The 22,744-nt window shown below is 47.1% G+C and overlaps 1 pseudogene across 1 annotated transcript in view; it reads right to left on the bottom strand.

Moving 5' to 3' along the window:
* The window catches only part of LOC311099813 (amine oxidase [flavin-containing]-like), a 131,321-nt pseudogene that overhangs the window by 83,542 nt on the left and 25,035 nt on the right, over positions 1–22,744 (bottom strand). Inside the window, exon 4 of the transcript in view lies at positions 21,339–21,511. The product of the transcript in view is annotated as an amine oxidase [flavin-containing]-like (transcript). The remainder of the gene's footprint in view (positions 1–21,338; positions 21,512–22,744) is intronic.

The following is a 22,744-nucleotide window of genomic DNA, read 5'->3' as shown; positions in this document are numbered from 1 at the left end:
GTGTTGCTTCCATCCCGCTCCTTGCCCCAACCTGGGCTCGAATCAGGGACCCTCTGAACACATCAACAACTGTCACCCACAAACCATTGTTACCTTTCGCTCCACAAAAGCCACGGCCCTTGCTGAGCAAGAGGAACAACCACTTCATGGTCTCACAGAGGGTGACGTCACCGATTGAACACTATTAGCGTACAACGCTGACTAGCAAGCCATTTCACATCGGGCTACATTAATATTGTGTTTCTGTGCCATCATTATGATGCAAGACAACACTCACATTAACACAGCATGGTTAATTTAGAATACCATTAACGCATTCATTTACAGTTTTTCTCTATTGTTTACACACATTTTCTGAAAGCATGCCTCATATTCTCAGAACTCTACACACAAATCAAAAAACACACACACAATGGGCAAAACCCCTCAATTCTCCAGCAAAATGAAACTTTACATTCAAAACAATGTTATTTCTTATCAAAATGGTATTTTGTTTTCAAATGACACACACAAACCATCATATGAATAGACATTTATAAGAACCAGTTGAACACTGATGTGCTCAATGTAAAACACTATGATGAATGGAAAACACTTCTTCTCCATTCATCATAATGACTTAGGCCTTTTTTTGGTTCAGTGTTGCCATTATTACAGACAGTACAAACATAAGTGTGTTGTAAAATATTTGAGAATATTGTTTTTATACTCAGAACACACAAATACACGGTAACAAATATATTTCATTTTCCCCACAAAAACAATGTACACAGTGTACATCCCATTCCCAACCAACACAAAGTTGCACATACAGTGGTATACATACAAAACAGAATAATTTAATGTATACAGTTACAGTAAAAAAAAAAAAAAACTATGCTGCATCCTCTCTTCTGTTGCGGTCTGGCCACAGCACCTCATCCACATCACAAGCAATGTTTTCCCTGGCCAAGCAGCGGGGGATTTATCGCCTAGCATGGCGATTCCAGCCATGAAAAGCATCAGCTGCTATATCTCCACATGCGTCTTCCATAGCTTGGAGAAGAGGTATACGCGTTTGTGGATTTCGGTCATACACTTTCCATCTCCAGGCAGAAAAAAATTCCTCAATAGGATTGAGGAATGGAGAATATGGAGGGAGATAAACAACTAAAAAGCGTGGGTGGGCAGTGAACCAGTTACGAACCAGAGCAGCCCTGTGGAAACTTACGTTGTCCCAAATGACAACGTACCTGAGCTGCTCTGGGCCATCTACCTGATCTGGTGGAATGAGTGTGTTGTGTAGGGTGTCCAGGAATGTGATCAGATGGGCGGTGTTGTAGGGGCCAAGGGTAGCATGGTGATGGATGATGCCGTTGTCAGAACGCTGAGTGTGGATGTGGTGCAGGGAATCAAGCGCAGGAACAAGGGTGTTCGTCAACAGACTTTAGTAATCCAAAAATAGTAACTCCACACAGGTGAAATAGCCAACCCGACCGGGAGGCATGAACAAATTACGCACACAACCAACAGTGCGCAAAAACAAGAAAAGGCGCACGCAGTGCGGACTCTCGAATATAAACAACACGAGAGAGAAAACCCAACAATGGCAACAGCTGACAACAATAATCCCACATAACACCTGACCCAACACACGATAACTAAATAGGAAACAAAATCAAACACTAACAAGGGACAGGTGTACAAACAGACAAAACCAAACAAACATGAAACATCGAACAGTGGCAGCTAGTACTCCGGGGACGACGACCGCCGAAGCCTGCCCGAAAAAGGAGGAGGCGCAGCCTCGGCCGAAACCGTGACAGTACCCCCCCAATGACGCGCGGCTCCAGCCGTGCGCCGATCCCGGCCTCGGGGACGACCAGGACGACGCGGAGCAGGGCGCGTAGGATGACCCCGATGGAACTCGGTCAGCAGGGACAGGTCAATATGTCCCTCCTCGGCACCCAGCACCGCTCCTCCGGGCCGTACCCCTCCCACTCCACGAGATATTGGAGACCCCCCATCCGGCGTCTCGAATCAAGGATGGACCTCACAGTGTACGCCGGAGCCCGCTCGATGTCCAACGGGGGCGGAGGAATCTCCTCTATCTCATAATCCTGGAGTGGACCAGCTACCACCGGCCTGAGGAGAGACACATGGAACGAGGGGTTAATATTCCTTTAATCAATAGGCAATTCTAACCTGTAACACACCTCGTTCAACCTCCTCAGGACTTTGAATGGCCCCACAAACCGCCGACCCAGCTTCCGGCAGGGCAGGCGGAGGGGCAGGTTTCTGGTCGAGAGCCAGACTCGATCTCCAGGTGCGTATACAGGCCCCTCACTGCGGTGGAGATCGGCGCTCGTCTTATGCCGACGGATGGCCCGCTGCAGATGGACGTGGGCAGCGTTCCATGTCTCCTCCGAGCGCCGCACCCACTCATCCACCGCAGGGGCCTCGATCTGGCTCTCGTGCCAAGGTGCCAGAACCGGCTGGTACCCTAACACACACTGGAAAGGGGTTAGTTGGGTGGAGGAGTGGCGGAGAGAGTTCTGCGCCATCTCGGCCCACGGAACGTATCTCGCCCACTCCTCCGGCCGGCCCTGGCAATAAGACCTCAGAAACCTACCCACATCCTGGTTGACACGTTCAACCTGCCCATTACTCTCCGGGTGGTAACCCGAGGTAAGGCTCACCGAAACCCCCAACCGTTCCATAAAGGCTCTCCACACTCTGGAGGTGAACTGGGGGCCTCGATCAGACACTATATCCTCGGGTACCCCGTAATGCCGGAAGACATGGGTAAACAGAGCCTCAGCGGTCTGTAGGGCAGTAGGGAGACCCGGCATGGGAAGGAGACGACAGGCCTTCGAGAACCGATCCACAACGACCAGGATGGTAGTATTCCCCTGTGAGGGGGGAAGGTCTGTAACAAAGTCCACTGAGAGGTGGGACCAGGGTCGTTGTGGAACGGGCAGGGGTTGTAGCTTACCCCTGGGCAAATGTCTGGGCGCCTTACACTGTGCACACACCGAACAGGAGGAGACATAAACCCTCACATCCCTGGCTAACGTTGGCCACCAGTACTTAGTGCTAAGGCAGTGAACTGTCCGGCCGATACCTGGATGTCCAGAGGAGGGGGACGTATGAGCCCAATAAATGAGGCGATCGCGTACCTCGAGCGGAACGTACGTCCGACCCACTGGACACTGTGGAGGACTTGGGTCGGTGCGTAACGCCCGCTCGATCTCTGCATCGACCTCCCATACCACCGGTGCCACCAGACAAGACTTTGGTAGTATGGGAGTGGGCTCAACGGACCTCTCCTCCGTGTCATACCGCCGAGACAGGGCATCTGCCTTCCCGTTCTGGGACCCAGGGATGTAAGTGATTTTAAACACAAACCGGGCTAGAAACATAGTCCAGCGGGCCTGGCGAGGATTCAGTCTCCTAGCTGCCCGGATGTACTCCAGGTTACGGTGGTCCGTCAAAATGAGGAAAGGGTGTTGAGCCCCCTCAAGCCAATGCCTCCACACCTTTAGGGCCTGTACCACGGCTAACAGCTCCCTGTCCCCTACGTCATAATTCCGCTCCGCCGGACTGAGCTTCTTAGAATAAAAGGCACAGGGGCGGAGCTTAGGTGGTGTGCCAGACCGTTGTGAGAGGACGGCCCCAATACCGGCCTCGGACGCGTCTACCTCTACCTGGAATGGTAAAGCGGGATCCGGATGCGCCAACACCGGCACCGAGGTAAACAGGTCCTTCAGTCTCCCAAAAGCCCTGTCCGCCTCAGCTGACCACCGCAAGCGCACCGGACCCCCCTTCAACAGAGACGTTATGGGAGCTGCCACCTGTCCAAAACCCCGGATAAACCTCCGGTAATAATTCGCAAAACCCAAGAACTGTTGCACCTCTTTCACAGTGGTTGGGGTTTGCCAATTACGCACAGCTGACACCCGGTCAACCTCCATCTTCACCCCTGACGCAGACAACTGATAACCCAAAAAGGAGACCGACTTCTGAAAGAACAGGCATTTCTCTGCCTTGACATATAGGTCATGCTCCAACAGTCTCCTCAACACTCGGCGCACCAGGGCTACATGCTCAGCTCGGGTAGAACTGTACACCAGAATATCGTCTATGTACACGACTACTCCCTGCCCCTGCATGTCCCGGAAAATCTCATCTACAAAGGATTGGAAGACTGAGGGAGCATTCATTAACCCATATGGCATGACGAGATCCTCGTAATGACCGGAGGTCGTGCTAAATGCTGTCTTCCATTCATCGCCCTCTCTAATGCGCACCAAGTTATATGCGCTCCTGAGATCCAATTTTGTGAAGAACTGAGCACCGTGTAATGACTCCGTCATAGTCGCAATCAGAGGAAGTGGATAACTGTACTTCACCGTAATCTGATTGAGACCGCGGTAATCAATACACGGGCGCAAACCTCCATCTTTTTTCTTCACAAAAAAGAAGCTAGAGGAAGCGGGTGAAGTGGAGGCCCGTATGTATCCCTGTCTCAGAGACTCGGCGATGTAAGTTTCCATCGCTTTCCTCTCCTCTTGAGACAAGGGATACACATGGCTCCGCGGGAGTGCTGCTCCTAACTGGAGATCTATCGCACAATCCCCCTGTCTATGAGGCGGCAGCTGCGCCGCCCTTGTCTTACTAAACACCAGTGTCAAATCCTCATACTCGGGGGGAATATGCAGTGCGGGCATTTGATTTGGACTCTCCACCGAGGTCGCCCCTATGGAAACACCCAGACATAGCCCCTCACACTGAACAGACCACCCTTTAAGAGCTTTCTCTCGCCACGAAATAGTAGGATCATGGGTAACTAACCAGGGAAGCCCCAGCACCACCGGATACGCAGGAGAGTCAATCAGATAGAGCTGAATCGTCTCCTCATGACCCCCCTGCGTCTTCATCCTAAGGGGCGCTGTGACCTCCCTAATCAACCCAGATCCTAACGGACGGCTATCTAGGGCATGTACAGGGAAAGGCTTATCAACGGGAAGGAGAGGAATCCCTAACTCTACACAGAACTGGCGATCTACAAAATTCCCAGCTGCGCCTGAATCTACGAGCGCCTTATGCTGGGAACGAGGTGCAACCTGTGGGAAACAAACAGGCAAGGTTATGTGAACGACAGAAAGCTCTGGGTAAGTAGGGCGCCTACTCACCTGGGAGGACTCCCCAATGCGTGGCCTGCCTTCACCTCCACCGGGGGACCTTCCCCAACACCTAGCCGCGGTGTGCCCTCCACGGCCACAGTTGGTGCAGGGAACGGCCCCCCTCGGGTTCCTACTCCTCCGTTCTCTAGCGCCAGCACCTCCGAGCTCCATAGGGCTCGGCTCGGAGGTGCCGGAAGGTGGAATGGGCAACCCCCACCCGGGACGTCCACGGGTGGCGAGCAGGGTGTCCAGCCGAATGGCCATGTCGACCAGTTGGTCAAACGACAACGTGGTATCCCTGCACGCCAACTCTCTCTGGACGTCCTCCCGGAGGCTGCAGCGGAAGTGGTCTATGAGGGCCCGCTCATTCCACCCTGCATCTGCCGCTAGAGTCCGGAACTCCAAAGCAAAATCCTGTGCGCTCCTCATCCCCTGTCGGAGGTAGAACAGACGCTCCCCCGCCGCCTTCCCTTCTGGTGGATGGTCAAACACGGCACGGAAGCGGCGGGAGAACTCCGCATAGGTAATAGTAGCGGCGTCTATTCTCCTCCATTCGGCGTTGGCCCACTCCAACGCCTTGCCGGTGAGACAGGAGATGAGGGCGGAGACGCTCTCGTGTCCCGAGGGCGCTGGGTGTACGGTGGCGAGGTAGAGCTCCACTTGCAGCAGGAACCCTTGACACCCGGCAGCGGAGCCGTCGTACGCCCTCGGGAGCGAGAGCCGAATCCCGCTGGGTTCCGGAAGGGAGACAGGAGGACTGACCGATGGGGATGGTCCGGTAGGTGGGGGCGTGGGTACCCCGCTGCTCTCCCATCGGTGGAGAGTGTTCATCACCCGATCCAGGGCGTGACCGATCTGGTTGATCCTGTCCTCCTGCCCATGAAGACGGTCCTCCATAATGTCCGTTGGCGCGGTTGCTCCTGCTGATTCCATAGTGTGATGTGTGATTCTGTCAGAACGCTGAGTGTGGATGTGGTGCAGGGAATCAAGCGCAGGAACAAGGGTGTTCGTCAACAGACTTTAGTAATCCAAAAATAGTAACTCCACACAGGTGAAATAGCCAACCCGACCGGGAGGCATGAACAAATTACGCACACAACCAACAGTGCGCAAAAACAAGAAAAGGCGCACGCAGTGCGGACTCTCGAATACAAACAACACGAGAGAGAAAACCCAACAATGGCAACAGCTGACAACAATAATCACACATAACACCTGACCCAACACACGATAACTAAATAGGAAACAAAATCAAACACTAACAAGGGACAGGTGTACAAACAGACAAAACCAAACAAACATGAAACATCGAACGGTGGCAGCTAGTACTCCGGGGACGACGACCGCCGAAGCCTGCCCGAACAAGGAGGAGGCGCAGCCTCGGCCGAAACCGTGACAGCCGTGGTGGGTAATCGCTGCACACATTGTGATGTTCCCTCTGCGCTGGCCAGGGACTTGAACAATGGCACGCTGGCTGATGATATTCCTTCCCCTCTTTCGTCTTTTTGTGAGGTTGAATCCAACCTCATCAATGAAGATGAACTGGTGATCCACTGCAGCTACATCTAGCTCAAGGACTCTCTGAAACACACATGACAATATCAGAAATAGACATGGAGTGGTCACTATTGTGAAGCACAATCATTATGATTACAATACTGAAATATGTATAATTTATACAATGTTGAGAGTATGCATCAATTGTGGGATTGTATAGGACTCACTTGCACATAGTTATATCGCAATTGTTTGACTCTTTCTGAATTGCGTTCAAATGGCACCCTGTAGACCTGCTTCATCCTGAGATTATTTCTGTGCAAGACACGGTCCAGTGTTGATAAGCTTACCCTATCAATATTTTGAAATATCTCATTGTTTTCTATTATTTTTCTTTGTATTTGCCGTAACGTTATTTTCTAGGACCATGTTCATGATTTCAGTTTCCTGTTCAGAACACGTTCCCGACCACCTTGTGTTGGTAATCTGTACTCTTTGCCCAGCCTCCCTCATTGTTAGACCATGGTTGACCACATGATCAACCAAAGTGGCTCGGATCTCATCAGAGATTACGGTCCTTGGCCTTCCTCGTCCTCGTCCTCGTCCTTGTCCTCCCCGTCCTCCTCCTCTTACTCTCACTCCTCTGGCTCTGCCTCTGTTTCCAATGTTGGCATCCATTGCTCCAAAACAGAAGAGCTCACCTGTTGCCCTTTTATGCTAAAGCTCTGATTGCTAATTGTAAAACTGTGTGACGGGTGTTTGCCCATGTGATGAGTCAGTGTGCATATTTGAATGGAAGTGTGTTCATTGTGAAAACAAGAGATTTTCTGCATGAAAATTGTGCCAAATGCAAAGATTTGTGTGTAGTGTTTTGAAAAAAGTGTGTTGTAGAACTGCAATTTGAGTGTAAAGCAGGAATTGTGCTTGTAGTTTAGCAGAATTGTGGTCATTGTGTCTCAAGTAGCAGTATTTGTGTGTAAACAATTGAGAAAAACTGTAAGACATCACATCAATTCAGCACACAGTTAACAAAACAGTTGAACTACTAGGATGATGAAGTCATTGTTGATTGGGTTTTCTCAAAAGTTTTTTGTTGTAATTTAGCTTATCAAGGGCAACTTATAGGAGCAATTACAGTTAAGTGCCTTGCTCAAGGGCATATTGACAGATTTTTCACCTAGTCGGCTCAGGGATTCAAACCAGGGACCTTTCTGTTAGTGGCCAAATGCTCTTAACTGCTAGGTTACCTTCCGCCTGACTTTTCTATACAAATACATTTTGTTTTGTAGTAACTAAATAATGATGCTAATTATGCTGTGAGAACAAGGAGTCCGCTGACACTGTACTTTGATTATAAAGGTTTATTATATCAAAAGATTTCAGCGTCAATTTACAGACATCTGCAGACATCTGGAGAACAACGGACCCGATCTAATATGTTGTTACTACCCGTCCTTTGTTTTAATCATGGTATTTATAATCTGCGACATGATATGGGTGGTTTCCCCTATAGACCAATCCCAGGACTCCATATAACAGACTTCCTCTGTTTTAGGGTGCCCCTATAGAAATTCTCTCCAGATGCTTCCCTAAGCTGAGTCAACATCCTCTAAGATACCATTTGCAAACGTTAGCAAAGTCATACATTGCTTAGACACTACAGTTTGTCTTGTATTTCTTTGCTTAGGTGAGTCATCAGCACACGCTGAGCATTTTTATGTGCTGTTTCACAGTTAGATGTATTGTTAGTTAGATCAGGTGTTTTCAAACCTCTTCAGGACCCTCAGCAATTCCATTAATTTTAACTATTGTTAAGTTGCGTCAATTCAAATCTGGTATAGGAACAAAAAGAGGTCAATACACGTCTTCTAAAATAGACTAGTATTTTAATTAATGCAAAACACTTCAATGGTAAATATGATGTTCGTATATACGGGTCCACTGAAAAACCACGCAGGGCAGTCAGAGAACTGAGCCATTGTTATAAGTTCTTCTTTAAATACTCTGACAGAGATAGTTCCTGCTCCAAGCAGGCCTATCAGAGTAGAGACTGAGCGTGGTTTAGACTTACTCAGCCTATCGTTGGCGCACAGGCTGGTCCCAGTCCCTTGGCGCTTCACTGTTGCCAGGCATTAGTTGTTATCTCCACAACTTGTCTCGAGTCAGCAACCTCAGACATCTTTGTAGCAGAACACATGTCCTTGAGCGGTTTAACAAAGAGGCAGTGTGTGTGTATGTGAGACACAAGTCTTATCTCATCCTACCCCCTAACAGTTCCCCACATTAATCACAGTTTGTTATATTAAACAATCTATACAGTGGGGAGAACAAGTATTTGATACACTGCCGATTTTGCAGGTTTTCCTACTTACAAAGAATGTAGAGGTCTGTAATTTTTATCATAGGTACACTTCATCTGTGAGAGACGGAATCTAAAACAAAAATCCAGAAAATCACATTGTATGATTTTTAAGTAAGTAATTTGCATTTTATTGCATGACATAAGTATTTGATCACCTACGAACCAGTAAGAATTCCGGCTCTCACAGACCTGTTAGTTTTTCTTTAAGAAGCCCTCCTGTTCTCCACTCATTACCTGTATTAACTGTGCCTGTTTGAACTCGTTACCTGTATAAAAGATACCTGTCCACACACTCAATCAAACAGACTCCAACCTCTCCACAATGGCCAAGACCAGAGAGCTGTGTAAGGACATCAGGGATAAAATTGTAGACCTGCACAAGGCTGGGATGGGCTACAGGACAATAGGCAAGCAGCTTGGTGAGAAGGCAACAACTGTTGGCGCAATTATTCGAAAATGGAAGAAGTTCAAGATGACGGTCAATCACCCTCGGTCTGGGGCTCCATGCAAGACCTCACCTCGTGGGGCATCAATGATCATGAGGAAGGTGAGGGATCAGCCCAGAACTACACGGCAGGACCTGGTCAATGACCTGAAGAGAGCTGGGACCACAGTCTCAAAGAAAACCATTAGTAACGCACTACGCCGTCATGGATTAAAATCCTGCAGCACACGCAAGGTCCCTCTGCTCAAGCCAGCGCTTGTCCAGGCCCGTCTGAAGTTTGCCAATGACCATCTGGATGATCCAGAGGAGGAATGGGAGAAGGTCATGTGGTCTGATGAGACAAAAATATAGCTTTTTGGTCTAAACTCCACTCGCCGTGTTTGGAGGAAGAAGAAGGATGAGTACAACCCCAAGAACACCATCCCAACCGTGAAGCATGGAGGTGGAAACATCATTCTTTGGGGATGCTTTTCTGCAAAGGGGACAGGACGACTGCACCGTATTGAGGGGAGGATGGATGGGGCCATGTATCGCGAGATCTTGGCCAACAACCTCCTTCCCTCAGTAAGAGCATTGAAGATGGGTCGTGGCTGGGTCTTCCAGCATGACAACGACCCGAAACACACAGCCAGGGCAACTAAGGAGTGGCTCCGTAAGAAGCATCTCAAGGTCCTGGAGTGGCCTAGCCAGTCTCCAGACCTGAACCTAATAGAAAATCTTTGGAGGGAGCTGAAAGTCTGTATTGCCCAGCGACAGCCCCGAAACCTGAAGGATCTGGAGAAGGTCTGTATGGAGGAGTGGGCCAAAATCCCTGCTGCAGTGTGTGCAAACCTGGTCAAGACCTACAGGAAACGTATGATCTCTGTAATTGCAAACAAAGGTTTCTGTACCAAATATTAAGTTCTGCTTTTCTGATGTATCAAATACTTATGTCATGCAATAAAATGCAAATTAATTACTTAAAAATCATACAATGTGATTTTCTGGATTTTTGTTTTAGATTCTGTCTCTCACAGTTGAAGTGTATCTATGATAAAAATTACAGACCTCTACATGCTTTGTAAGTAGGAAAACCTGCAAAATCAGCAGTGTATCAAATACTTGTTCTCCCCACTGTATCAGTACAGTACAAACCTATTATGTTTAATCATTAATGCTTTCTTATTAAGCTAACAGCACATCTAAAATATAAGAGAATAATTTCCCACAATCCCCCTTTTCACACCCGCTGGGTGTGAACCCAAAATAAGAAATTTCAGGGAAATGTAGGATTCCCCCTTTTGACACCCACTAGGGTGTCACTCATTAAAATACAATACAAACTAAAATAATCACACTTTTATTAATAGGCAATAATGATAATAAAAAGTAAAAACCCTCGGTCCTTCCATCTACACCTAACTTGTACTAGGTTGGCTACCAGCCACCCAGGAACTTCAAACCTTCACATAAGGAAAGACAAACATTAACAATGGTTAACTTGATTAATAAAGCATAAAACATAAACAGGGAAGTAAACTTTGGTCCCCTTTAGACACCCACTAGGGTGTCACTCCACCACCTCACCAATAGCAAACCAAGGGTCATCCTCAGTCAGCTTCATCTCAGTGTCTGCATCTCCTTCTTGAGCCCCTAGGAGGGGCATCATACCAGCCGCATGCACGACATCTGTAACAGACTTTCTCAGACAAGGAATTACACAGGTAGTACAGCACATTAATATTAGAAACACAACTACTAGGGTCAGAAATCCAGTAACCACCATAACAGAGTACTTACCAAACCAATCACTCAACCAGGAGAACAGTCCGTTTCCCTCCATTCCAGCCATGCTCTTCATTTCAGCTGATAGTTTATCTAAACCAACTAGGGCTTTAGAGATACTCCCGTCAGGACTGGTATTGTTAGGGATAAACGTACAACAATGGCTTACCATTCTATAGACACCACCCCTTTCTGCCTGATCTAGAGCCAACCTCTTTTTACTAAGTCATAAGAGTGAGATGGCGGATAATTGTTCAAAAGATCCCTTCTGTTGCATCCCTAGTCCAGCCAATAAATCGTTGTTGGTCGTAATAGATATAATTAATCCAATTCACAATTTTGTTTATTGTCACCCACCAAAAGAACGTGGTAGTAAACCCTTCCCCTAATTGTTTCATAGCTCGGTATCCATCCGATACCCCCCTTGGTATCCCAATCGCATCCATCTAATTGGGGCTATTCTCCTTCTTGTTAAAACTCCTCTTACATCTGTTTAATCCTTGGTTCCTGGTGACTAATTCTAACTAGCTGAACCAGTAGAACCAGGGCGCACGTATCTAGCCACCCTTTTGGAATTCTCTGCCTTACACTGCCTTTACTGGCACACGCCCACCACACATCGGTTACAGGGGCTGTAAGGTTCAAAATTCTCTCCTGTGCTTCCGAACTTAAGTCCGTCACATTACTACTATCTCCAATTGATAATTGGTGATGTCTTTGTTTCTCTTTACCCCCCATCTGGATGTTCAGTCCCCCTCGGTCTCATATTCCCATCCCCAAGTGTTTTTAAACAGTCTAGGAACAATCCGCCGTGGGGGCTAAACACGAATATAATAGGATTTTATAATCCCAATTTGCTTATTGACATGTACCCCACCCATTGGCTACGTCCCTAACCCTTATTTTGAATCTGACAGTCTGCCCTTCTCTGACTCCCATTTTGTAGGCCACTCGTCCTTGACGGTCAGTATGTCGGGTCGCTTCTCTTCTCTTTTACTTCTTAACAATGGTAAGGGCATAGCACAGTTGGTGGTGGATCTTGACATATCAAGACCATTACCGAGACTATGATGCAACTCAAGTTATCCATATTCCCAAAAACCGCCAACCCTCTCCTGTCCTCAGTCTTTCTGCTTGGTACTACCCCATACTCACACCCTGAGAACACACTACAGTGATGATAGGTCGGGGTAGGAGATCTTCATTAACAGAGGTGATCCCCAGACCCTATTGGACCAGTTCTTCTCTCTAACTCTGCATGTGTTCAGTGGTGCTTGCATGTGTTCTTACCTTTTTGCAGTGGGTAACGTGGACCCAGGTTGCTCTTTCTGCTATTCTAATGGCAAAGGCAGTGACCAATATAACCTGATAGGGCCCTTCCCAACAGGCCTGCTTCCAGTCTTTCTTCTTTAGGGACTGGATGCTCACCAGTCACCTGGTTAGATAGAGTGGGTCACCTTCTCCTTTAGTTCACCTGTGGGGCACAAAACCTCTGACATACAGGTATGGTTAATAAACTATCTTCACACGTGTTCAGCTCTCAATTTCTATTTCGGACTTTTTTTTTAAAAGTATTTTGTCCTCTCCTTCGTATATATTTATTATTTAATCCTACCATCTACTTATCATCCCCCTTTTGACACATGTTTTGCCCATGTGTCAATATTACCACCTACCTAAACAATCACTTAGGTAATATTGGTAATTTATCATCCAATTGCCATCCCTTATTTTTACCCCCTAATTTTAACATAACAACCCTTTATAACCATCATACTAGGTGTGTTGTTTTTTATTTGAAAAACCCAATTTGAAAAACAACAACCACAAATAGCCAGGCCCCACTTGATTTGGTAGCTCACTGCCTAACTTCACTACTGCTCCCCCTCGCCCTGGGCAACATTCCAATGAGATAAGCTAATCTCTTTCTCCTGGTTATACATTTTGTTAACCTTCAATTACCATCAGTAATCTAAAGATGGTGGTACACACAAAACATGATACAGATATCCCCAGTCCTAACCCATCAATAATTGTTTGTATCAATCTAATTCCTCATAACTAATCCATAAAACCACTCAAAATTCCTCAAGTATACAATGATTATTTAATTAATTACCCTAAATCTGCTACATGTGATCTCATCTCAAATGATCCATTATCAATTATTTGATCAACCCCTTAGGAAAATCTGTCTCCCCTTCTATTGTTCCTGTCCCCCCTGTAAATGTCATATTTCATTTTTTAGCCAATACAATCATGGTTACATCAAAGGTTCCCTCCTTTGGCCATTTAGTTACTATCTTTCTGGTCCTTTTTCTCATTTGTTAGAGATATTACCAATATCTTAACTATTTTCTGGGAACCTTCTCTTCATGATTGCTACTGGTGATCCTGCCATCTCTACTTATGGTGTGGTCTAATGTCTATATTAGGGTGTAAGGTCAATTATTCCTGTTGTCTTTTTCAGCTAAACGTTTTATATCCCTCAGTTAATGGTATTTTCTCCCTAATATATCTTCATACTCTTCTGCTTTCCCTAAATGAGATTTAATCCCTTGCCTTTCCTCTACTATCCTTCTATCATTACTGGATCAATGATAATAACTGTAATAACTATTAATAATAATTGTAATAACTATTTCACATTAAATTGTGCCTTTTTCTGATAATGTTATAATTGTAGCTGATTGCATTACTTTAGTTTAAAATATAAGTTTGTTTATTTAACAAATCTAGAACCCACTATAGCTTGGTGCTATTCCCTCAGCATAATAGCTAAAGCTACTTGCATCCCCTGGTCCCCGTAATGAAAATAAATTATTGTTCTAGAATTCACCAACTATTTGCATACACCACTGGTGTTAAGCAACCTATCGAATAAAGTAATAACAATTAGAATTTATCAAAGCACTGCCTTCCAGTCAAGTATTTAGACCTCTACTTGAAATCTTACAGCTCAATCTAACTCGCTGGACTGTCTCTATTTTTATTTATTTTTCTCTCTCCCGCTAACCAGAGCCATTAATTATTCTCCTTTGTCCTCAACTCAATTTTCACAGCTCTATCGCCATTTCAGTTCGCTATTCAATTTCTTTAACTGTTCTCTCTGATTAGGCCCTAATTAATAAAACAAATACTTGCTATCGTTGATAAGCATACATTTAATGATATTCCTATCATTTGAACGATCTCTCAACCCTCCCCTTGCTCCTTCCTACACAACGGGGAAGGCGCGGGGACCTTGTAACATATTTTCATAGACCTTTCTAGAATACTTCTACTTAAGCCATCTAATTCAACCTTTCACATTTCTCAATCCACGTAGTAATCTAGGTCTATAGCCCCAATGCGAAAGCTTTACCCACTGTCCCTACCTGGGTTCGAACCAGGGACCCTCTACATACATTGCCAGTCACCCCACACATTCCGCGATGCTTTCAAAGTAAATACTTCAAGTTCATAGAGCAAGTGACGTCACCAAATGAAAACCACACTAGCTCTCACCTCATTCAGCAACACAAAAACTCTCTCTCCCTTCACCCATTCCCTATTGAATAAGTGAGTCTTTCTATTTAACCCCAACCACGCTACAAATCTTCCATTCAACATCAACAAACCAAATACTTAGTAGTATCCGGTCACCACCCATACCAGCCGCCGAATTCACTCATACACACAGACCCCACCCCATGCCACCGAAATGCCCAACAAAACATAATAGTTCAATGGAGCCCCCTATTGGCTCTCCACTATTTATACATTACTTCCATAACCACACCAGTCATGGTCCGATCACCCATCAAACCCCATCACATGATCAAACAACGGCACAACCTTAAACTCATATGGGGTGGCAGGTAGCCCAGTAACCAAGAGTACCGTGCCAGCAACCGAGAGGTCGCCGGTTCCAATCCCCGAGCCGACCAGGTGAAAAATCTGCCGATGTGCCCCCGAGCAAGGCACCCAACCCCAATTGCTCCTGCAAGTCGCTCTGGACAAGAGCGTCTGCTAAATGACCAAAAATGCAAATGTAAATATTCTCTACTTTCTCACCCATGATGTATGTCTACGTTCGGGTGAGCAAGTTCATACGTCAATATTCTTTCCGCTTCTCCACGGTAGTCATGTTTTTCGTTTTAATTTGTAATATTCGTCCGTTATTTAATTATTTAAAGTATGTCTATCTATTTATTGAAATCAAATTATTCCCACCTAATTAGTTAAAGTCGGTTTATATTTATATTTCAACGATAAACCAAATTATTTCAGTCTAATTATTTAACCAGTATTTTTGCAGGGTCAAACATCAAACGTTAAATTAAATAATAAACCAAATTGCTTCAACTTAATTATTTAAAACCAGTATTATGCTATGTCGAACATCAAACGTTAAATCAAATAATAAACCAAATTGCTTCAACATAATTATTTAAAACCAGTATTATGCTATGTCAAACATCAAACGTTAAATCAAATACTAAACCAAATTGCTTCAACATAATTATTTAAAACCAGTATTATGCTATGTCAAACATCAAACGTTACAGTTCAGTTATATCAGTTCAAACGTTTCAGTTTAGTCATACTAGTTATTCATTATTCTACCTTTATATTCCCAATTGTTATTAACGGGTTATACAGTTTAAGCAACCACAGACTTCTTTAACTCCTAATTAGTTTTCTATCAAGGTATACAGGTTTATTAATTTTAATAACCCGCATTCACTCTTTTATTACTGTCACGATCGTCTATAAAGGGAGCAGACCAATACGCAGCGCGTTGAGTGAACATGATGACTTTAATAAAGAAAGCACGTAACTACAAAACAAAAGACGATAGTGAAGTCCAACAGTGACAAAATACTGAACCTGGAACAAAAACCCACCAACACAAGGTGAAAACAGACAGTATAAATATGGCTCCCAATCAGAGATAACGAGCCGACAGCTGACACTCGTTACCTCCGATTGGGAGTCACTGACCAAACACGGAAACAAAACCAAAACCAAACACAACAAATGAACACACCCTATACCCCACACACCCAAATGAATACACCCTGGCTCAAACAACACAGTCCCGGAGCCAGAGCGTGACAGTACCCCCCCCTAAAGGCGCGGACTGCGACCGCGCCTCAATACGGGCTAAACAAGGGAGGGCTGGGCGGGCATACCTCTTCGGCGGTGGTTCTGGCTCTGGTCGTGGTCCCCACCCCACCATAGTCACTACCCGCTTTCGTAGCCTCCTCCAACTGACCCCCACCGGATTAAGGGGCAGCACCGGACTAAGGGGCAGTACCGGACTAAGGGGCAGCACCAGGATAAGGGGCAGCACCGGACTCAATGGCGGATCCTGGCTGGCTGGCTCTGGCGGATCCTGGCTGGACGGCTCATGGCTGGCTGAAGGATCTGGCTGCTCATGGCTGGCTGACGGATCTGGCTGCTCATGGCTGGCTGACGGATCTGGCTGCTCATGGCTGGCCGACGGATCTGGCTGCTCATGGCTGGCCGACGGATCTGGCTGCTCATGGCTGGCTGAAGGATCTGGCTGCTCATGGCTGGCTGACGGATCTGGCTGCTCATGGCTGGCTGACGGATCTGGCTGCTCATGGCTGGCCGACGGATCTGGCTGCTCATGGCTGGCCGACGGATCTGGCTGCTCATGGCTGGCTGACGGATCTGGCTGATCCTGTCTGGCCGAAGGCTCTGGCTGATCCTGTCTGGCGGAAGGCTCTGGCTGATCCTGTCTGGCGGAAGGCTCTGGCCGATCCTGTCTGGCGGAAGGCTCTGGCTGATCCTGTCTGGCGGAAGGCTCTGGCTGATCCTGTCTGGCGGAAGGCTCTAGCGGCTCCTGTCTGGCGGAAGGCTTTAGCGGCTCCGGTCTGGCGGACGGCTCTGAAGGCTCATGGCAGACGGGCGGCTTATGCAGCGCTTGGCAGACGGACAGTTCAGACGGCGTTGGGCAGACAGGCAGTTCAGGCGCCGTTGGGCAGACGGGCAGTTCAAGCGCCGTTGGGCAGACGGGCAGTTCAGGCGCCGTTGGGCAGACGGGCAGTTCAGGCGCCGTTGGGCAGACGGCCGACTCTGGCCGGCCGAGACGCACTATAGGCCTGGTGCGTGGTGCCGGAACTGGTGGTCCCGGGCTGAGGACACGCATCTCAGGGCTAGTGCGGGGAGTAGCAACAGGGCATGCTGGACCCTGGGGACGCACATAAGGCCTAGTGCGTGGTGCCGGAACTGGTGGTCCCGGGCTGAGGACACGCATCTCAGGGCTAGTGCGGGGAGCAGCAACAGGCCGGACCGGGCTGGGGACGCGCACCGTAGGTTTGGTGCGAGTGGCAGGAACAGGCCGGGTCGGGCTGGCGACGCGCACCGTAGGCTTGGTGCGGGTGGCAGGAACAGGCCGGGCTGGGCTGGCGACGCACACCGTAGACTTGGTGCGGGTGGCAGGAACAGGCCGGGTCGGGCTGGCGACGCACACCGTAGACTTGGTGCGGGTGGCAGGAACAGGCCGGACCGGGCTGGCGACGCGCACCGTAGACTTGGTGCGGGTGGCAGGAACAGGCCGGACCGGGCTGGCGACGCACACCGTGGGCCTGATGCGTGGAGTAGGAACAGGCCGGTCCGTACTGGGAACACTCACCACTGGCTTTAACTGGGGATCAGGAACGGGCCGGACCGGACTGGTAACACACATCAGTCTCTCACGCCGTGCCGCAACAACTTCCCTTCCTCTACTCGCCAATGGCTCCCGTAATCCGATAGCCTTCTCTCCACGTCTCTCTGTGGCAGCCTCCTGCTGCCCAGCCGCCCAAGCCATGTGCCCCCCCCAAAAAACTTTTTGGGGTTGCCTCTCGTCCCTCCGACGATGGCCCTGCCGACGCCGTTGTTCCTCTCTCCGTCGCCTCTCCACTGTCTCGCTCCATGGACGGCGATCCATCCCCTCCAGGATTTCCTCCCAAGTCCAGGACCCTTTTCCGTCCAAAATCTCCTCCCATGTCCAGACCTTTGGAGCTGGGTCCTGTTGCCGCTTGACACGCTGCTTGGTCCTCTTATGGTGGGTTTTTCTGTCACGATCGTCTATAAAGGGAGCAGACCAATACGCAGCGCGTTGAGTGAACATGATGACTTTAATAAAGAAAGCACGTAACTACAAAACAAAAGACGATAGTGAAGTCCAACAGTGACAAAATACTGAACCTGGAACAAAAACCCACCAACACAAGGTGAAAACAGACAGTATAAATATGGCTCCCAATCAGAGATAACGAGCCGACAGCTGACACTCGTTACCTCCGATTGGGAGTCACTGACCAAACACGGAAACAAAACCAAAACCAAACACAACAAATGAACACACCCTATACCCCACACACCCAAATGAATACACCCTGGCTCAAACAACACAGTCCCGGAGCCAGAGCGTGACAATTACACTGGGATCATTCGCACTCTCATGCATACAACACCCTATACTTTAAAGTGTCCCTCTGATCCTAGCCGTACCTAGCCCTCTGTTACGTGTCAGTAGTGCAACACTATCTAAAATTCTAAGTGTCCCTCTGATCCTAGCCGTATCTAGCCCTCTGATACGTGTCAGTAGCGTAACACCTTTAACCAATAATTCCCTACGCCTCCAGTTCTCACCACTGGTGATCCTAGCCTGGAGTCGACTAAAATGTAAGTGTCCCTATGATCCTAGCCATATCTAGCCTTCTGATACGTGTCAATAGCGTAACACTATTAAGCCAATAATTCCCTATATCCTCAGTTCTCACTCCCGGTGATCCTAGCCTGGGGATTTCAGTATTTTCCCCGATCCTAGCCGTACCTAGCCCTCTGGTACGTGCCGGTGGAACAATACTCTATCAAAAATGTTAAGTGTCCCTCTGATCCTAGCCGTACCTAGCCTTCTGATACGTGTCAGTAGCGCAACACTTTTAGACCAATGATTCCCTATATCCCACAGTTCCCACCCCAGGTGGTCCTAGCATGGGGATTTCAGTATTTTCCCCGATCCTAGCCGTACCTAGCCCTCTGGTACGTGTCGGTGGAACAATACTCTATGGTACCAAGGTTTAACATCACATTCACCACAGGTTTGCATGTCACAATATGGTGCTTATCTACTCATAATAATTTGTATAATAATTCATAATTTAGTTCACTTACATCAGACAGGTGTTTCACAAAATTAATTTGGATGGAGCTAATGTGCAGAACTTTAGTTATATAACAATAGGTGTCTGCTTACCTGTTTTTAGTAGTCCGGACTCTTTGTGAAACACACTGTCCAATGACAGAGATGTCCAATGGGCCGGACAATACCCAGCGAAGTCCCTCTACCAGATCACGTCGGGGTCACCAATTGTTAAGTTGCATCAATTCAAATCTGGTATAGGAACAAAAAGAGGTCAATACACGTCTTCTAAAATAGACTAGTATTTTAATTAATGCAAAACACTTCAGTGGTAAATATGATGTTCGTATATATGGGTCCACTGAAAAACCACGCAGGGCAGTCAGAGAACTGAGCCATTGTTATAAGTTCTTCTTTAAATACTCTGACAGAGATAGTTCCTGCTCCAAGCAGGCCTATCAGAGTAGAGACTGAGCGTGGTTTAGACTTACTCAGCCTATCGTTGGCGCACAGGCTGGTCCCAGCCCCTTGGCGCTTCACTGTTGCCAGGCATTAGTTGTTATCTCCACAACTTGTCTCGAGTCAGCAACCTCAGACATCTTTGTAGCAGAACACATGTCCTTGAGCGGTTTAACAAAGAGGCAGTGTGTGTGTATGTGAGACACAAGTCTTATCTCATCCAACCCCCTAACAGTTCCCCACATTAATCACAGCTTGTTATATTAAACAATCTATATCAGTACAGTACAAACCTATTATGTTTAATCATTAACGCTTTCTTATTAAGCTAACAGCACATCTAAAATATAAGAGAATAATTTCCCACACTATGGAAGTTTAGAAGACATGCGTCGTCTTCCAAGTCGGGAATTGAGGAAGTATCGACAAGTAAAGGTTGGTCAAAAATGCTCTGTGCCATGCTTAACATGACCTACCTAATTTTACATTTACATTTACGTCATTTAGCAGACGCTCTTATCCAGAGCGACTTACAAATTGGTGCATTCACCCTATAGCCAGTGGGATAACCACTTTACAATTTTTATTTTATTTATTTATTTATTTATTTATTTTTTTTGGGGGGGGGGTAGAATTATGACTTTATCCTATCCCAGGTATTCCTTAAAGAGGTGGGGTTTCAAATGTCTCCGGAAGGTGGTGAGTGACTCCGCTGTCCTGGCGTCGTGAGGGAGCTTGTTCCACCATTGGGGTGCCAGAGCGGCGAACAGTTTTGACTGGGCTGAGCGGGAACTATGCTTCCGCAGAGGAAGGGGAGCCAGCAGGCCAGAGGTGGATGAACGCAATGCCCTCGTTTGGGTGTAGGGACTGATCAGAGCCTGAAGGTACGGAGGTGCCGTTCCCCTCACAGCTCCATAGGCAAGCACCATGGTCTTGTAACAGATGCGAGCTTCAACTGGAAGCCAGTGGAGTGTGCGGAGGAGCGGGGTGACGTGAGAGAACTTGGGAAGGTTGAACACCAGATGGGCTGCGGCATTCTGGATGAGTTGTAGGGGTTTAATGGCACAGGCAGGGACCCCAGCCAACAGCGAGTTGCAGTAATCCAGACGGGAGATGACAAGTGCCTGGATTAGGACCTGTGCCGCTTCCTGTGTAAGGCAGGGTCGTACTCTCCGAATGTTGTAGAGCATGAACCTACAGGATCGGGTCACCGCCTTGATGTTAGCGGAGAACGACAGGGTGTTGTCCAGCGGGAACAGCAATAATGGTCTGACTAGGCAATATTTTTAATAGCTAACTATTCCACAGCTAGAACACCTGATTCAACTTGTCAACTAATCATCAAGCCCTTTAATAGGTGAATCAGGTGAGCTAGTTCAGGGCTACAACAAAATTGTATAATGTCTGGGGGTCCCAGAGGAACCACTGAGTTAGAACACCTTATGGCTTGGTTGTGGCCTGTGACATTGTGGAGAATATGGCCAGACGAGTTAGGTCCCCTACCTTCCAGATGAGCTGTGACAGGTCCAGTAGCACCAGTGGAGAGAGGGTAGGGATACTGATACTGCTGGTGCGGACCTTGGCATGAGGACCACCAGTGTGGTGCACCTTCTTGCCTGTGGTGTATTGTGGTTGACCTCCAGGCCACACTCCTGAATTAGGTCCATGATGTATGCCTAAGTGCTGAGGTAAGAGGAACAACAACAGGTAGATTGACAAATTAACAAAGTGAGCCTCTTTTGACTTTGATCTTACAAGCAAGGTCAACTGAGTCTGAATCTAAATCAATATGCATTGTCTATTATTTCATGAAGGATGTTTTAGTTAATTGATTTGTTTCTTGATTTGAATGTGCTGTAATTAAATCAATGTTGAAATGGAGGCAGATCATTTGTGACCTGAGGCTCAGTAGTGTAATGCTGGTATGGGATCTTATCCTTCCCCTAAAGTCTCTAAACTCCTGAGAGAGTGAAACATTCAACTTTTTTGGCGCCTGTTAAATGATCACTTGCTTTTTCATGAACAACTAATAGTATTTTCCATGATCTGGCTGCATCCCTCAGCTACCATGGGTCTTAGAGGTTTCCCATGATCACACACAGACCTGTCCTCTTTGAACCAGTTGACAGACTACACAATGACAACCGCCTTAGCTGTCTGGGTACAGCAGAGGCCTCTACCAGTCTTTGCTCCAAGCCGATGACGTCTATGATGATCTATTTAATCGATCTCAGTCTGTGTCTAAGAGCGTCCCAGTAAATTGATTTGTAATGATTACTGTCCTGGATGAAGCCCACTACTATTCTCCTGTAGTAATCATACCTCCTTATTGGACTGTATTGTAGACTAGCATCAGGTAGCCTAGTGGTTAGAGAGGAGAGCCAGCAGCCGGAGGGTTGCCAGTTTGAATCCTGGGACTGATGGGAAGACAAAACTCAGTGTTTTACTCAGAACAAACTGGCAGAGCCCCCCAAAACCCCCACAGGCAAAAAAGAAGGACTGGGATGAAGATGACTGAAATGTACTGTACTACTTAGCACTTCCGCTTGGCATCCTTATGAATGTAAACTAGGTACAAACCTTGTTTCCGTCTAAAGATAAGCAGCAATCAGTCCATTTCCAAGGTAGTGCAAAGAGGCACATTAATTCCCTTCATACTGCTCTGCTTGGTTGGATAACAAATGACCATGGACAAACAGTTCTACATTACTTCACCATTCATCATCTAGAGTAGACAATATTGTTGGAATGAAGTTAAATTCAACCTAACTGTGACCCCTCCAATGTATCAAATAATTCTGCATTCACCTGACTTGCCAACTCCTCAGTAAGGAAAGTAGCTATTGGCTGTCCTAAAAGTCGCTAGAAATCGCTAAATGACGTCATCACATAATTTGCATAATTTGATA

The sequence above is a fragment of the Coregonus lavaretus genome (genome assembly GCF_964263955.1).
Source record: "Coregonus lavaretus genome assembly, chromosome: 24".
NCBI classification, from domain to species: domain Eukaryota; kingdom Metazoa; phylum Chordata; class Actinopteri; order Salmoniformes; family Salmonidae; genus Coregonus; species Coregonus lavaretus.
Note: the sequence above shows the minus strand (reverse complement) of the source record. Positions and strands in the feature narration are given on the sequence as shown.